At 36.1% G+C, this 19,444-nt stretch overlaps 1 protein-coding gene across 1 annotated transcript in view; it reads left to right on the top strand.

Annotated features, from left to right (window-relative positions):
- GRIK2 (glutamate ionotropic receptor kainate type subunit 2) overlaps window positions 1–19,444 on the top strand; it is a 430,922-nt gene that overhangs the window by 309,547 nt on the left and 101,931 nt on the right. The window lies entirely within an intron of this gene.

Below are 19,444 nucleotides of genomic sequence, written 5' to 3'. Positions count from 1 at the left end.
AGTGGAGTGTGTTGATATCAGTTTAATTAGTATAGAAACTGACCATAGTTATTGTAACTTTTTTATATTATAACAGGATGGAAGGAATGAAAGAATGCTTAAGCAGTGTTGGAGAGATTGTTGATATAAGATGATAGTCATATAATTGTAAAATGATTTCTAACATCATGAGAATACTCAGATTTGTTTTGTGTTTCTCAGGATTGTTTAGTACACACTATAAAAAACCCAAACCAAACCAAACCATCTCTTTTAAAAGCAAAGCTATAGTACTAGCTCCTTTAGAAGATTACAACGTGGGTAAAAAAATAACCAACATTGTTTTGAAGAAATAAAGTAGAACAGGTATCAACTGTAGTCATCTTTTTTCCCCTCAGTAGAGTGGTGAATAATAATATGCTTCCCTGCAGCCATATATGACAGGCAAAATCTCTTTGCATGTAGTAATTAGTTTACAGCACCCTATAGCCTGGAGCCCAGCAGGAATTATTTGCAAGCAAGTACAATATAAACAAAAAGATAGTTCCTGTTGTAAACCAGCTGACTTGCTTCTTTGGTCACCAACCAGTTCCTTCTTATGAGAAATACTTCCCTTATTTTAGAGATGAATATAGATGGAAAGTTAAATCAGCAAAAGATACAAGAAACCTATCTTGTTTTAGTTCATGATTGTTGCTTGAAACAAGTGATAAACTTGGTGAATTTAGGCTATTCTAATACAATGAAAATGTTTCATGTTTTTTTTGAAATATAATGGATGGAACGAAGCAACTAAAATTTTATGCTTACAGAGAGTTGTAAAGAAAATATAGGAAAGAAAGAAGGGTACCCCTCTTTCATATTTTTTCTTGAAGTCTCTGAGGGATTTAGAGAACACTTACATATTTCTTGCTAAGGCACACTTTTATTGAACCCAGATTCAGACAAAATATTTTTATGGAATATCTTTAATGATTTGCATTCATGTGTATAGGAGCTATATCAACGGCTTACATATTTTGTATGTACACACTTGACCACTCAAGGTGCAGAGCATTGCGTGCTCACAGTGAGAAGAGTTACTCTCCCAAACTATTAAAGGCAGACCATAAAAATACCACCGTCTGAAAATTTAGCCTCGTGAAAAGCTAAAAGAACTGCTGATATTAATGGCAAAATTCATGTCATGCGTTCTAGTCCCTAGTAGAGATAAAGGCATACAATTACACCTTTTTTTTTTTTCCTTTTTTTTCTTAAATTACCCTCTGCAGCCAATACTAGTGTAACAATGAATATTCTTAGGTTATCCTTGTGGCAAGATAATATGTATTAGGTTCAGTGAAGATAGTTTAAACTGATGAATTTGACCTTACAATCAATGGGACAGACAAAAGGAGAATACCCAGATGATGGTGGTGACCTGCCTGGAATTAAGAAATGATCACTTAATTATGTTTGATTGTGGGTCTGTATTCTTAATAATGTCATGCATAGCACCTTGTTTTTAACAGGGTTTTTTTTCTCGTTAAAATAAATTGCAGGCAAAGTCACTGTGCAGTTGGATAAACAAAAAACAACTGAATTAGTATTGGGGTATATTGGCCAAGTATACTTCTCATAACACTGCTCAAAAAAACATGAAAAGGGAGCCTATCAGAATGCTTAGCAATTTGTAGACTGCTTGCAATGCATGCTTGCAACACAGGGCATTTAGCCTGACTAAAAGCTAACTTGGGCTGTGAAAGGTAACTTTAGTATCTGTGTGCTGCAGTGTAGATTTAGGTACTGTACTTAATTATTTGCTTACCTTCTACACAATCATTATCTTCCTTCAAAATTCTTAGTACAAAAGTGGTTGTTTGTTAGTGGAAAGTTATATCAGATGACAGAGAAACAAAACTCTATGCCAGCTTGCCCATACAGGTTTGATCTATACTATATTTTATGTATTTCACAATTTTCCTTCCTAGTTTTTTCTTTACTATTCTAAATTCCAGAAAGGATGCTGCTGAAAATAAACAGAATCCAAAGTAAAAAAAAAAAAAAAAAAAAAAAAGACGAAGGAATTGTTGTAAGTGGAAAATAATTTCTGCTTTGGGACTGTGCATTTAGTGGACATTCAAGGTTGATGCTGGAAATGCTTTGAAATGTACTATAGAGGAAGAAAGGGCTTCTTTCACTTAAATTACCAACAGATATATTTAGCTTATTGGACAGTCTGTGAATGGGCCTAATACTACTGTGACCATATTTGTTAACTTTGTTATCACAGACATTAAAGAGTAGGAGTGCTTCAATCATAAATATTTTATTTATCTCCCACATGACCTGTTTTTGTTCAAAAGCAGAACAGTGCTCCTGAGAGATTAGTTTCTACCTGGCTGAATAGTAGCAGTAATTGTCTGAGTGAATGAACAATAAGCTGTATTTTTCCCTCTAATACAAAAAAATTAGTTTCTCATGTATAAACATGCAAAAATATTTTTCTTAATATATTTAACTTCTTATAATAATATTTTTCCATATGCTAAATAATACATAATCCTATATATTTTTGTATACTAAACAATATATATTTCTATACAATAATTAATAATTTTATGTTCCTGATTTCTGAGATGCCTGCCTTAAGATGCATAACCATCCTGTATTAAAAACACAAAAATATTGCCTGGTCCTTAGAAAATATCTCATATTAAGCTCCTGGAAGATGAGAGCTGTCAATCTTTTAATACTTTATGGGTCAAACACATCAGAGAGGCCAGGCTCCTCCAGTCTCCTTGGCTATGTCTGTTCCATTGCATAGCCCACAGTTGAAGCTCATGCTTGAAGACAAACTTGCATATAATCCATATTTCCTACATCCATGTCCCCAAGGGCAACACGCATATTAACTGCTTTGGGCAGGTTACATAGCAATCTTAAACCCCACTTGAGCAGTTGGCCTTAGCAAAGGCTGCTCACCTCAGTCTTGTCCTCTTGTGTAAATACATGTCTCCTAGAGAATATGATAGAATTATAGAATAAACTGGGTTGGAAAAGACCTCTTGTTGTCATCTGCTCCAATCCCCAACAATGAAAGCAGGGAGAACTTTGAACATCTCGAAGAGCCATGCCCAAATCAAGTTTTGGACATCTCCAAGGATGGAGATCGCACAAATTCCCCGTAATGTGTTCCAGTGCTTAAGCAGTCTTACTGTGAAAAACTCTTATGTCCAGACAGAATTTCTTTTTCTGCCTTTATCCTTTCTCTGTGCATCTCCAGGAAGAATCTGATTCCATATACCCTTCAGGTAGCTGAAAACAGCAACTAGATCTTCTGCTCTTTTTATTTCTGCAGGCTGAAACCCAGCTCTCTCAGTGTCATCTTCTACATCATGTACTCTAGTTCTCTGACCATCTTGATGATCTCTGCTGGACTCCAGAACTGGACACAGTACTCCAGATGTAGCCTCATGATTGCCCAATAGGCAGTAACAGTCACTTCTCTTGACCTTCTGGATGTACTTTTGCTAGTACAGACTGGCATCTGGTTAACATTTATTGCTTTTAGGACACTTATGCTTAGCCTGTCCACCAGGACATCCAGGTCCTTTTCTGCAAAGCCTCCTTACAGCCAGTCAGTACCCACCTGTACTGTGCATGGTGTCTCTGCTTCCAAACTGCAGGACTTTTCATCTGCCTTTGTTAAACCTCATGAGGTTTTGGTCAGACTGTTTTTCCATCTTGCCAAATTCCCTCTGAATAGAAGTCCTGCTCTCCAGTGCATCAACCTGTCTTCTCCTGGTTTGGCATTACCCAGAAAGTTGCTGAGGTACATTCCATTCCATTCCACTATCCAGGTTGCTGATGAAGATATTAAACAGCTTCGGCTCTTGTATCAACCCAATGAGAAATATTGTTGATTATTGGCTCTTCTTCAAGCCCAGAAGTCCAGCCAATTTTTTCTCCACCTTGCAGTCCGCTGATATCTGGGCATTACCTTCCTGATTTGGCAATAGAGATGCTATAGGATCATAAACTGATAAACAGCGACTAAAATCAAGATAACATCTGCTGTTCTCCTTTCATCCACAGAACTAGTCTTCTTATCACTGAAAGTAAACTTGGTTAGGTACAATTTGTCCTTGGTAAGTTTCCTCTGGCTCTTCTGAAATACCTTGTCCTTTTTCTATCTGGTAGTGGCTTCCAGGAGGACTTTTCCCATAATCTTCCCAGAGACTGAGATGGGGTTTTCTGGTCTGTAATTCCCTGGATCTTCCTTCCTGCCCTTTGTTGAAGATAGGTGTGACATTTTCGTTTTCTAGCCATCATGGATTTCCTTTGATGAATGTGACCTGATGAAGAGGTCTGTCTCTACAAACTTTCTCCATCTGTTTACTAAAACTAAGTTTACAATGAGACAGTGGAAAATTCTTCTTTTTTTTGAAGGAATTCCTGAAAGTTATAGGCCTATCTTTTGACTGCGTTATAATAGTTTAGTCAGTGTAGAGGAAACAATGAATGGAGAAGAGTTTTGCTCGATAAAGTTTTCAAAACTAATCGATATCAAATGGGGTTGCCATCATGGACCTGCCTACTATAAACTTCCTGGTTTATGTCAGATGAGGATCACCCCCAAAATTCCTAATAGTCAACACCAAAAAGAGTAACATTCTCCAACTAGAGAGAGGTGGTGTTCTTACATTCAATAATGTTAAGACATGTCTACTAATATTTTCAGCACAGTATTGTTTATGTTTTCCTGTTTACAGAATACTTCCAGGGCTGTCCAAGGATAAATTCTAATCAGCCAAACTAAGATGGCTGTTAACAGGACTTTTATTTCACTGATAGGTACCAGGCAGGAGTGACTGTTTATATAATGCATTATTATAAAGGTGAGCCTTGATTCATTGCAAATCAGTGCTCACTTCAGCCCTCTGATGGGGATAACAATAGGCTTCTGTAAATGGGTGTGCTACCATAAGTGAAATCAGTTCATTAACACATAAAAAAACTTAAGATGAAAAGTTGGCTTTTTATATAGAGGTGGTAGCAGGAAGATACAGAGTACTTGATGGTACCTTTTCTGGATTCTATAAGCATTTATTAAGTTATTGTCTGTCCATCAGACAGGTCTAATGCTTCCTCTATTTGAATCTCAGAACCCCAGTGGGTCAGGAAGCATGTAGAGCTCTGTTGCAGCCTTCAGGTCTGTAGCATACCCCTTCTAGACATTCCCTAGTACGTTTGCCTGCTAACTGAGCTGACTATATTATGTGTAAACATTTATGTGTAAAATGTATACTCTTTTTTTTTTTTTCCCCAGCACAATTTACAAATAATCAGAAGACAGTCCTGGAACAAACAGTTAATTCCTTCTACTCTTTCAGTCTTCTCTTCCCTTGCAAGGTTCAACTAGAAAATTAATTGAATACTGCTACTCTTAACTATTTCTGCTTTTAGTATTGGTTTCATTTCTATGACAGAATGGATACACTTTTTTTACATCAATATGAAGTGAATCAGATATAAGACTGGTCACTGTTAGAAAGATGCTACTTTTAAAGATAGAATGAAGACTGAATTCATTTGAATTATCCTCTTCACCTCCTTTGATCAAATTTTGTGTCAGATAAATGAGTTAGGGATACAACACTGTATTCCAGATCCGCTGTGACCTTTTCCTTTCTTGTCTCTGCTGACAGCCGTTGCTAGAGTCTATATTCAAAATTTTGTTTTCCCTTGATCATTCTCTCTCTTTTTCAAATGAATTCTTCGTTTCACCATGTGTTTGGCTTTTTTTATGCTGGTGCAACGTATATATCATTGTCTAAATTTCTGTAGCCTGCAGCAAAACTGCAGACTTATCTCTACAGCTGTTCTAATCCAGAACAAGCTTTTGATCCCTTTAAACATACAACAGTATCCTTATAATTTCTTGAATGTAAGACTCGCAGAGACATTGGCTTCCAGGGGTTAGTCTTTCCTGTTAATATTCTTTCTGTATTCAAAGTGGACTAAAACCTGCTAGTTATTTTGTCAGCTAACCTAACTAGTTGCAGTTCATTCAGCTGCAGTCAGAACTGATCTTCAGTTGTACTCATAATTTCCGGTTTCATATTGAATATCTAATTTTTTAAAATGTTGATAATTTGTTTAGTATTTCCATGAGATATGGCACTGAGAATGCAAAATATTTTCAACTGTTTTCTTGCTTTACAATATACTAAAAAGCAATATCCATTTATGCCCAAACAATTGGAGCACTACAGCTCAGTAAATCATTTACTGAGTTTGTCTGGGGATACAGAGTGATATTGTAAGCAGTAGCAATTAAAACATAGATAGAAAATACAACACCCTCTTTTTTTTGTAGTCTGTGCCATCACAGTTGAAGAAATCATACCTTTGGGGTAGTTTCTTTTCCTAATTCATGCAATTTTCTCTTTGCAAGTGTAAAAGAAAGATTATCTTGGCAAAGATTGGTTGTGTTTTATAATGATCACTAAAGACATATTACCTTTCCAGGATTCAACTCGGGATGTTCGCCTGTGTAAACTTCGGGTTTATCCACACTTGACAAGGTTGCTATTTTAATCACTATGTGTGATCACTCAGGAGCATGCAAAGTCTACATATTTCAATAGTACATAGCACATAGTTTAACAGATGTAGAATCCATGCTAATCAAATCCTAATTTTGTGTCTGTGAGATGGGCAAGGAAATAAGTAAGAACCACTAGTGTTTACAGGGGAGTGGATTTTCTGTCTTTAAGTGTTATGGTACACTTTTGTGATTTTTCCCTTGGTCCTCAAAATAATAATAATTTTATTAAAGATAATTATGCTTTTCCAAAGCAAACTAGCAGAAAGGGATGATCCGTACAGTTCTGATGTGATTGATTCTTATTTTGTGGAAGGGTATCAGCTGGAGAGTTTGAACTACAGTTTTTAAGAATGTCTATACCATCTGTACTTTTAAGCATTACCGTTAGGACAGCAGCATCTTGCAGTATCTCAGAAACAAAAAAAAAAATCAGTAATTGTGATTATTTCTTACAGTTCTGCAGAAGTTCCTCACACTGTATGAAAGACAGGAATATATCCTCAGTGTTTTTTAGTGCAGTTACTCAGATGCACTTAGAGTTATTAGAATAATTTTCCTGAAAGAACCCGTGAAGAAACCCATCAGCTTTAAAATAAGTTATTAAAAAAATGAAGGTCTTTTCGAGAATACAGCTTCTACTGACAGATTGTTCATTATAATTTTGACATTATTGTCAGTAAATTCATTTGAAAATTAGAAAATTAACCCATAAAAGCAGCACTGAAGTAATTAAGTGTTGTAATATACAAACAGCATTGGCAAACTGTGAGATTAGAGTAAAATCCTAGCACAGAAGATGACAATTTTCTGGCTGCTGCCTATTTTAATTAAAATAATTATAAATATGAGATTTTAGAACACTTCATACCAGAACACAGCATCCTTGGAATTTTATTTCTGGTGCCAAATTCCAAAGAATTAAAGGAGAAAAAAAAAACCAAAACAAACAGAAAGATATATTAACTCCTGCATTAGGAGCACTTCATTTGGTCCATATTTTTAGGCATATGATGCAGGAGCATGTCCATTGCTACACTGCCTTATCCCCTCACTCCTCTTGAGATCAGGCTTGTAATTAAAGCATTATCCTTTATACATATTCAAGTCACAAACAGAATAATACATGATTAGCTTTATGGTTTAATCATGCTGTTATATAAAAGACTGATTTCTTTTTACTACTGTCCATATTTCACATTTAAACAGATTAGTTTCTTTTTCTACTAAAAATACTAAAATATCCAGTAGTCTCTCTCACCCCCAAACAGAGGAGGCCAAGCTTTATTTCTTAGTGTCAAATGAACCTATTACCACACTTTCTTTGAATTCATCTTCCATAAATTTGAGTCTGGTCTTTATAGATACACACAGGACGCTGTGTAATGCTTTCTTTTCCTCTGAGAAGGCAAGAGACCCATACAGTTTTTCTCCCTCTGGTGAGCACTGTTTTAAAATGTTTCAGCAATTACTTAATGTACCAAATCCCGTAGCAATGATTCAACACAGTGCTACTGAGCCCAGGAAATGGGAACCCTATAAAATATATAAAATTAATTTATAAGCTCTGAAGATAAGCAAGTCAATCACCTGTCAAATATGAACCCTTAGGAAATTTGAAATAATTTTTTTGCGTAATATAACTTTGGGCCTGCAAATCTGTCGAAGATGTTTAAATCAGAAGATATCACATGTTCTAGTCAATACTTGGAAGGAAGAACTCTAAGGAAAACTCAAGTACTGCAGGCATAGTTTAGGGTGATCATTAATATTTTTGTTAAGAGTTGGTATTGATAAATAAAAACATACTGTGATCCAGGAGCATATCTCCTGTCTTTTAGGCAAAAAGTAAATAAGAGTTCTTTCTTTACAAACCATGAACTTTAGAGATTCTTTTGCATTTATTGTAATGATGTGAACCAAGCAAGGAGTGGTGTTCTGTCTAGTTTAAGTTTTATAAGCAGTGGATAAGGCAGATGATAACAATTGTATAATCTTACAGTGTTCTGTCTAGTTTAAGAAAGTTTTATAAGCAGTGGATAAGGCAGATGATAACAATTGTATAATCTTACAGTGCCCTAACTAAATATTGATGGGAAGCTGAAGTTCTATTACATAATGTACAACAGGGCTATTAAACAACAAAGGAAATTTCAAGCACTTCAAGCAACAGTAAAACCTAGAGCCTTGAGTTAAGGTCTGAAGCAAGTATGTTTAAAGGGAACACAGAGACCAAAATGTCTCATTCCAAATCCAAAAAGCTGCTGTTTCTGAAAACACCCTCCTGCTATAATTTTTTCTCCTTTTTATGGCTGTCTTCATACTGTAATCATAAGCTGATGATAAGGTTTGATTTGGACTTAGAAAGAGTAATTACCTATATATTAACTATCTTCAAGTGTATTATTATTCATGACATAATTTATAATTTATTGACCAGAGCTGTCCAGGGATCATCAGTGATGTAATTTTTTAGTGGGAAATGTGCCATAGCAAAACATTTCTAGAAAATGTAATGGTTTTTCTGAAATTTTCATATTGCTAAGAGAATTTCTAGTCAAAATGAGAGAAGACAGTAGAAGGAGAAACAGGTGCCCCTCAAAAGTGAGTAAAAGTTTTTATCCTGTTTATGTCAGTTACTGACCGAAGAAAAACAAGAACTTGAGTTTGGACTTCTTCCAGTCCCTGGTAAATACCAAGGACCCAATAGCGATTTAATTAATTTATCTAAGTACTTTCTCTCTGACTGTGGGCAAAAGTGGTTGTCTACAGAAGAGTTAAAAGCATAAGCAAGTTTATAGCAATACATCTCTCAAGTACACTCCCACAAACACAATAGTTTGTGGCTCTCGACTTGAAAGACTGTATTTTCTTATACAGATTAAGATTTCTCTGAAAACTTGAAAAGTATTGTCGACTGAGGAAGATTTTTCTCACCCAAGACTAAATAGCACAGTTTAAAATATGCTGCAGACTTCACAAAGCAAATAAGACATGATTTCTGCCTGGAGAAGCATACAAGTCTAATTTTAGACATGACAGAACAAGTGAGCACAACAAGTAGTGGGGGAGGATGGGAGCTGACGAGGGTCACACTAAGAAGATTACATGGTTACTTAGGTTCATTCCATGCATATCTTGATAGTATTACTGTTTCGTTGGTATATAACATTTCTAAAGCTTCTAGAAATATTCTAGAAGTAGTTGAAGAGGCAGCGGAAAGAGAAGAGGGAGAAATGTGTATGAGGTTTAGCAAAAGTGAAAGAGGTGATGAAGGGAAACAATTCTGTATATAAAATAATAGCCTGTATTTGTGTACAGGCTCTTTCGTTTTTCTATGTGACCTTCAAGCCATTGAAAGACATTCAGATGATGACTAGTCTCGTGTCATCTATGTGGAGGCACTTACATTTTAGACTTTCTCTTTTGCTGGGTATCTAAATATAGCTCTGCTGAATGGTTCCAGAACAGCTATCTTAGCAAGCATTTCAAACTTATTGTAGTTCGTGGATGGAACATGGGAAGGTCCTTTGTGTTGTGTGAGGGTAGGTGCTCAAGCTGTTGACCAGAACTCAGATCTTACCTGCCATGGGAGGACTCTCATTAGAGAAAGCAAACCAATTCTATGTTGTGGGGTGTTAACCTTGGCTAAGGGCCAAATGCCCACCCAGACATTCCTCTGCAGCAGGACAAGGGGAGAAAATAGGATGAAAGCTCATGGGTCAAGATAAAGGCAGGGAGATTGCTTACCAGTTACTGTCATGGGCTAAAATAGATTCTGAAGGTGAGAAACAAAGATAAACACTGAGACAACACCTTTCCTCCTCCCTTTCCCAAGCTTAACTTCACTCCTTCATTCCAGATTCCTCTACCCACCCCTGAGCAGTGAAGAGAGGATGGGGGCAGTTTGTGGTCAGTACATAGTGATTTCTTTCTCGCTCCTTCCCCTTCACACTTTTCCTCTGCTCCAGCATGGGTTTTGTCATGGGCTGCAGTCCTTCAGGAAAAAAGTCTGCTCCACTGTGGTTCTCTCCACAGGCTGCAGGGGAATCTCTGCTCTGGTGCCTGGAGCACCTCCTCCTCTCCTCCTTCTCTCACCTTGGTGTTCCTTCTGCTGTTTCTCACTTTTTTCTCCCTTCTCTTCTCTTTCTGCTTGGCATTTTTTGCCCTTTCTTAAATACACTTTCCCAGAGGTGCTACCATCTTGCCTGAGGGGCTCAGCTGTGTCCTGTGGTGTGTCTGCTGGAGTCAGCTGGAACCAGCCATGTCCAGCACAGGGCAGCCCCTGGCCCCTTCTCACAGAGCCCACATATGCAACCCCCTTCCAGCCCAGGTACTAAATCCTTGCCATGTATAACCAATACACATATTCTTTTTTTTTCTTCTTTTTTTCTTTTCCATTGTCCTTACCCAACTTTTGTATGTCTACTGGCCAAAGTTCAGTATGTGGACTTCCATCATAGGTTTTCACCTATGAGAGAGGTGCCCTCCTGGACATTAGAAACAGTGAGTTCAAAACTGCTCAACCTGAGGAGGGCCTGGAATTCAAAAGTCTCTTGGCTTGCTGTTTTAGTCACTACATATGTTTGAAAAGGTTTTCTCTTCTATTAGGCACAGGACTCAATAGAAGGCTCAGCACTGTGAATCAGAAGTACATACTATGCATCTCTGGACTAGTATGTACCTAATCAGAGGTACATACTATGCATCTGCTGAGGAAGCTCAGGCCCCTGGTCCTAAATGTTTTTTGTTGTATGGTTGCAGTCCTGGGACAGTCACCCTTCAAGATGAGCTTGGAAATCATGAGGAAAGGATGTGCAAATCCAGCGTGCTCCTGAAGGCAGAATAAGATTAAGTCACCAGAAGTGTTTAGGCCAGACATGGGGCCAGGGAGTTAAACAGTTCAGAGGGGTTTGGCTGTTGGACAGTAATATGGGCTTTGGATGCTCTTTTGCTGTTTTTCTTTGACTGCACTGTAGAGCTGTAGATGCTGAAATTAATATTGGCTTAGCAAGACAGAGCATGTGTTTTTCTTCTTCCATTACCCCACTGCTGGTAGTACCAGACATCAAATATAAATACAGAAAAAAAGGTAGAAGAAGAAAGAGAGAGAAAGAGAGTGAGCAAGCACCTAGAAAAGGTGATAGAGTAATAGCCAGCCAGTCAGTGAAACTGTATCACAATATCTGTGGCTACACAGAAACTTTCCAATTCTGGCCCATCAAAGACAGGGATATCTAAGGAGATTCAGGAATGTATAGACTGTGAGCTCCACATCTCCACTTTCCCTGCTGAGATAACTTTGGCTTCAGCCATTCTTCCTTTCCCCGCCTCCTTCTGGTCTCATTCTTATTTTCAAATAACAGTGGAATTAGAACCACTTCAGTTCAGTTTGTATTGTAGAAATCTTTTTTTTAATTGTTTTGAATCCTCAACTCTGATTTTTAAACTCAGGCTGAGAAAAGAATTTACTGATTGCCTGGATATTCAAAGGTCTTTCTAGAAATGGAGATAAGAAATTTCCAAACTAGTCATTTTTCTATTTCTCCCATTTTATCAATGTACTCAGAAAAACCCATATTTGGGTAAATAATAGTAATGGTCTCTGGTAAATAAGTAAGAATGTTATATAAAACAGCTTGATGTAGGCTGTTTAGAAGGAAAATGCAAATAAAAGCTCTAATAAATAGTATTGAGAATAACCCATTCTTGGAAGTAACACCCAAGTGTTTATGACTATCTAGATATAGGAATAAAGGAATACAAATGAAGAATTAAAGATTCTCAAGTATGTTAAGAGCACTAAAGAGCAAATCATACAAAGGGGGAAAATCATATTGGATATATGAGTTTACTTGTGTCACCAAAAAAGGGGCAAAATGTTTTCTAACACAACAAATACGCTGTTTCTCTGAGTTGTGCTTCAGATACAGAAGTTAGGACAGGTTGTGACTCTTTAAGTGTAAAGCCAGTTTTAAACAACCTATGTTGACTCTCTGGCCTTGGTAGAATTTGCATCAGACAAGAGGTACTAGCTGCTTAATACTCCTGAGCAACACTCCACTGTTTAGGGATTGTCAGAACACCACAAGCATGCATTGTGTCCTTGCTAATGTTCCTCCCCTTACCAAGGCTGCTCTAGAAATCAGCTAGTCTGACTCATTGCCCACCCAGATTCCCTTTACATTCAGGGAATCTTCAGTGGGGAAGTGTTATCTTTCTTTCTTCTATTTCTAATGGGATATCTGGGCCTAGCTTGCAGGTAAACTGTAGAAAACTTCTGAGTTGGTTCTACCCACACCTAGGCTTTCTTCCCCTATCATTTTAACTTTTTGCCTGTTCTGCTATGCATAGCACTGTCTTCTGTGTTCATCTGCAATAATACTGCCTTTATTCTATATCGCTGGGTAACATTGTGCAGTTCAGATCAACCTCACTTTCTGTTCTAAACTATTAATCTGATATTTCTAAGCTCTTTGTAGTCCTTTGCCCTCCTTAGTGTTCATAACATCCCCCAAAGTACTGCCCTTTGTGTTTTAATTAGTGTGTTGCTTATACTTTCTTCCAGTTTGTTAATAAAAATCTTCGTCAAAATTGGCTTAAAACTAACCATGGAGCAACTCTTTGGACATCTCCCCTACAATACCTTACCTGAGATATCTAAGAACTGTTTGGTCCAAGAATATTTGTTTTTAAAGACATCAGTATGTTTAGCAGAACTCGGGATACATTGATTGGGGGAGAAATATACAATCAATGTGAAGTTCACATATATTAAAAGATACTAATTTTAAATAAGTTTTCTTCAGAGTTTTGACTGTCATTTAGCATTTAACTCTATCCACATTTCTTCTGTTCAAGAAATGGATGGACTAATGTTCTGGAAGTTAAAAAATTATTTAAGGACTGAAATCAGTATATTTAATAAATTAAGCAATAAGAAATGGACTAGTGCTGCAAAAATGAGATTATATATATATGTTTGACTCTTATTTCTAGCATATAGATCTATGAAACCTTATCTAGATCTTAGAAACCTTAACGTTTGTCTTTTAGATATCTAAAAAGTCAGTCACATTAAGTTCCATTTATAGGCAATGGAGAGGTGATGGTGATTCAATGCAATTATTTTAGATGGGGGGTTTTTGTATATAAAAGAAGTTCTTGTCAGGGAGCAGCAAAAGCAGAGTGGCTCCATGAGAGAAGATGATGTGGAAGATTACCACAGTGCAGGCAGGGCAATTACTGCAGTGACAAGGGTATCTGAGTAGGGCAGGGGTGTTGGCAATAACAGACTCTGTTCACAGCCCAGCAATCATCAGAAAAGGCAAGGTAATGTGTTGGGTCTGACATCCAAGCAGCCAAATAAAAATCTTGATTTTTCTAAAAAGCATAATTTAGAAAAAAGAAATGCAGGCTTTAATAAAAGGAAGAAGAAATATGATTTATTTTTGAGTAGTGCAATAAATTATAATAAAGCATCCATCTCATATCCTGGATATTATTGAAGAAGTTATAAAATATTATAATTTATCTGACTGTCAGTTCTTATGCAGTAAGATCTGGGTTGAGGGTGTAGTCCTGTACAGGAGCCCTGAAAAACAAGGTCTAGAAGAATCATTCTTCATCATTGCTCTGGTGAATGGGAGAATGTGTAATTTGCTAGAGCTAAGAGTATCTCACATGAACGCCTTAATGCTTTGTTGTGTTCAACAATATCCAGTATTGAATCAGTATGCTCAGCAGTTCATGAAGAAGATGGGGTAAAACTCTTTTCATTTTTCAAATTGTGCTCATTAGATGAAGCCTTACGGCTTGTGAAATCTTCGTGCTAAGGGTTTTGCAGTGAAAGCTGATGTCTGCCCACTTCTTGGTCTGATAGTGCAAGAGACGTATCTGTGTGCATATAAGTGGTTAATCATGTTTCCTTTACATTTCTTCATAGTCCTTATCCAAAGAAAAGTGAGGGAATCAATGAAAAGTATCTCAGCTAATTTGGCAGGTTTGAAATAATGCTAGAATAATATGCACACTGTAAATGTGTGCTATCTGTGTCTGTGGCATATATTGTTGAGCTATGCAGGGTATGTTGGTTTATATGTCATGCTCTAGATAATATTTTTATAGCACCCTTTTCTCCTAATTGATTTACATGTTCATTTTCAAAAACACAGTAGCAGCATTGTCTGGTTGTAATATTGTTGAAAAGAATGTAATTTAAATAAAATAAACACAGCTACCAGTAAGAATCTCATTAGTCCTTTAAGTCATACTTGCACTGTACTTCTTTATAATCAGTATTCCCTTCCCCTGCCTGAAATTACTCAAAATTCCATGAATATTCTGTCTGACTGCATCAGACCAAGAATTCAATTTACTGCATTTAATTTTTGTATTGTAATTTCAAACTGTCCTGTAGAATATAGATTTTTCTTAGCCTTTTCATACTCATTATGTGACTCTTATTTGGGACAGAAAGGAAGACAGTATCATGGCTGAGATAAGGATGAAATGTTATGTCAGTATGGATTTTTAAACAAGAATCAAACTCCAGGCATTATAATGGTAACAGATCACTGTTATGGATTTTTAGTTAAATATTCAGTATCAACCTGTGATTTAAAGATCCCACGTGTTTTGCTTTTTTGATCCTCAGGCAAAAAAAAAAAAAAAAAAAAAAAAGAAATCCCTGCACCTCTTACCTAAAAAAGGGAGACTGTTTTAGATTTTTGGTGAAAGCTGTGTGTAGGAATTTAACAGGTAACATGCTGCATATGATTTAATGACAGTACACAACTATTTTGCAAATATCTGAAAACAACACAGAAAACTGAAATGGTGTGTAAATATTAGTAATGCGGCCAATCATTCTTTATCCCAGAACTAACTGTATGTTCCCAAATGGTATAAATTCAGTTCTGTGTAATACTCCTAGACAGCCATGTGTTAATATAATGAAATACAATTGCAAATATTACTCCACTAATCCATTTGCTCTTCACTCTAAATTACACTTTTTGTGTTCTCTTCTCTTTTTAATAAGTTGTATTGCTCTCCAGAAAATAGAGCTTAAATTAAAAATGTCTTTAACTCCAGATATTAAAGTCTGTACTAAGCATGTCTATTAATTTGCTTTTAAAACAAAATTCTCAGCAGCTTTGAATTGAGTTGATTTGTATAGAACACGCTAGACCACATCTTTTATGAAAGCAACTGAAAGCAGCAGTCAGTGTGTGACAGAGTGTACTGCACTGAGTATAGTTTGTGAGCACAAAACTGTGTACCTACAATCACATTTAAGGTCATGTAGACTGAGCCCTGTGGCTCTCTGTTAAGACTGTATCTTTACTTACTGACCAAATATGTAGAAGCTGCTCTAGTTTATCCAGAATTAGTCATGTGTCTCTTCCTAAGTTTGTCTCAAACTATGAACACCAGAGAGGAGAAATGGGTGCCTGTAGGTCAAGAATTAAGGAACGGAATCTTGTATCATCATGGCAAGAGGACTTCCTGCGTCCAGAGTGTGCAAAAACAAGCTCCTAAATAAAAAGGGAGGCTGAGATGCTAGCAGTAGAATATAGTTGATACCATAGCAGGTCCTTAAGCCAAACAGGCTCAAGATGGACTGCTATTGAGTCTAAAAGCAAGCATTCTTAGTGTAGACAACTGGAAATTTTATGCCTGAGAAGGGACCTCTTAGTTGATGCTGTCAATATAGATCTTGCCTTAGAAGACTAGCAGAGTTTTGTATTGAACTGAACTTCCTAGGATCTCAAAGGCTAGAATCATGACATGTTTTCCACTTTCTGCCCCTGCATACCATCTTCCATAGATTATAGAAAAGTGGCTTTGCTAAAGTTGGTCTCCTTTCTGTGCATTGCGCACAAAGAGCACTGAGAGGTTCCACAACCAGATAGCATAGTATGAAGTATAGGCAGTCTTCATTTACATTGTTCGTTCATGACCATAACTATGTAGCTATGCCAAACATAATATGATATTCCCTCTCATCAGACATTGTTTATGATCATTTCTGTTCTTCCCATACACTCAGAGGCTGCACTGAAAAATCCAGTATCTGATTAGAGGATTATCTGAGCAGATTTTTCAAAAAAACTGTTCTTGTTTTTTAAATATTCACTATTATTTTTAGTTAGCAGGCCTGTAAGATCAAGGATTCATTATTCGAAACACTGTATGAATACGGAGCTTAAATAAATTATAGTCTGTCTCAAATAATTTGCAAATGAAATGATGCAATTCTGAAGTAGGTCTTCTGTCTGCTCATTGGGCATACTAATTTTAATTTCCAATATCATAGAATGTCCCTAAAGTAGGATTATATTTGACACAAATCTTCCCTTTCCTGTGGACTGCTAAGTTTGCTAATTTCTAAACATTACTTGTACTAGCCAATAGTTTTGGAAGAGTAATTCTAACTTTTCAGTTGGTAGCAGCAAAGAAGAGAAGAGGAACACAGGTTTTGTAAGCTCATTTAAAGTCTTTTTTCAGCTATTTCGAACACCTGAAGGTGTTCAAGATTAAGCAAAGAAACTGTATCTTAAATGTTAGAATAAACACTAATAGAGATGGGTAAATGGGAAGAGAACCTGTTATTAACTATTAGGGAGATCAACCTTCAAAATTGCATCAGCTCATTTGAGTACTGAAGTTTCCTTTTTGTTTTACGCTTGTGTTCTTGATTGAGCTAGTGTTCTGCATTTACGTTGGTAGGAGCGTAGTCAGTTAATCAAGGAAAGTGATTATTCCCATAATAGCATTTATTAGACCACATTTAAATATTGTGAGCAGTTCTGGGCCCCCCAATACTTGAATAAACTTGAGCAAGGGTCACCAAGCGGCTTGGGATCTGGGGCACAAGACTTGTGAAGAGAGGCTGGAGGAGCTGGGCTTTTTTTAGCATCAGGTGGGAGGAGTTTTCCTACGAGGCACTTTCTAATAAGAGGAGCTGATTAAAAAAGATGGAGTTGGGCTCTTTCCAAAGCTGTGTAGTGCTTTATATTTTGAAACAAGGGAGGTTACAGCATGATATAAAGAAAAAAAATCATTATTAGGATAATTAAACACAGGAACATGTCGCCGAGAGAAGTTGTGGAATTTTTGTCTTTGGAGGTTTTTGAGACCTGACTGGACACCCTCCTGTTCTGAATTAGTGGCTGACATTACTCTGAGCAGGATGCTGGATTATATGACCTGAGTGAACCTGAATTTATTCTGTAATTCTATGATTTGCAAATATTTATTGCAATGGGTTAAACAGCATAAAATTTGTACACATATATAGTACGTACAAAAAATTAATTAAAGGATCTGCAGTATAAGATTCTTACATCAGACAATCTAATAGTAGACATTAAAATAAAGTGGGACAACATTTATCCATAATAGATCAATTTTATTTTCCTTACTTCCTTTTCTCTTATTTTTTGTTATGTATTAAACACTCCTAAGTATCTGTAAAAAAAAGACAATTTATATCCTATATTGTGGACTGAAGAATAAAAAATAGAGAATTCTAAAACTATAGGATGTGACTTTGTCGTACACTGAGTCTAGGAATAAGACTGCAGTGTTTTTTTTTTTCCTAAAGCCAGCTCCTGTGTCAGGATGTTTCTTCTTTTCTTTGTAAATATGGGCCATTTTTCTTCTCCTCATATCAAAATAATTAAACCCGGTAAGATATCAGAAAAAAAGTAAAGTTGTCAATTTATATTTTAAATTGTCCAGTAAAATTGCAGCCACTAAAAATAACATTTGCAGATTGGTATTTATTTTGAATCTCTAAAATATTTTTGCTTTATCTAGCAAACATTGTCCTCAGAAGAACAAGATATTTTCCAATTTCATCTTCAAATATGTCTCAGTAAAAGAATATAAAAATCTGCTTCAGTTTCACTGGGTGCTTGGTTTCCAAGTTTTGATGGTTTGATGACAAAATGATGTGAAAGATACTTATCTTTTCAATGAGATGGTAAACTTCTGATCTAGTTTTACTACAAAGTAATAGAAGAATTCAGGTCACAATGTTTAATTAGAACCCAATCAATTTTTTTGAACAGCATGTCAGTATTACTTTGGAGAACCAAATAAAACATTTCTTTGTCAAGTACAGACTTTTAAGACCGGAGATGTTTTAACATTACATTAAAAGCATAAAAGTGGAACATTTGATTTTCTGAATTTTAATGTGTTTGAAATATTATTGTGAAGAAAATAGCATTTTCTGAAGTGACAGATGCATTATTCAGATAGCTTTGATTATATGATAGATTAAAAAAAATTCTTTCATAAAGGATGCCTATCCCAGGATTTCTAACAGAGTGGCTTTAATGATTTGAGAAATTAGGAAAATACATTAATATTGATTTAGTAATTAAACTCAGTACTATTATTAATTATTGTGCTGGTTACATTCTACTGTGTTGCAGTGATTTTCAGGTTTTTGCTCAAATATGTTATGCACATGCACTCGTATTCAATATAAAATATTTAAAGACAAGATTTAAGCATAAAAGTCCCTATCACAGTGTGTCTCTAAGGCCAGGCACGATGATTAAATCTCTTAATTGATTAGAATAATCTTGCACATTGGAATTAAATTTTAAAGCTGTACAGAGGTATAATGAGGAAGAGAAAGAATTGCAAATCTTTGTTTCTGAATGGAATTGTAACAAAGAATAATTTACCTAGACATGTTTGCTTGTTTTAGCTATACTTGATAAAATAATATTTAGATATGAACTCCTCATAATCCACGGTAATGTCCAAGTCCTGAGCTAAAATAGATTGATTATATGTAATCTGCTTGTAATCTATTGCCAGATTCAGGCATCATTCTACTATCTTTGTTCTACC

This window comes from Gavia stellata, chromosome 2 (assembly GCF_030936135.1).
Source record: "Gavia stellata isolate bGavSte3 chromosome 2, bGavSte3.hap2, whole genome shotgun sequence".
NCBI lineage: Eukaryota > Metazoa > Chordata > Aves > Gaviiformes > Gaviidae > Gavia > Gavia stellata.
This window is presented reverse-complemented; position numbering and strand designations above follow the sequence as displayed.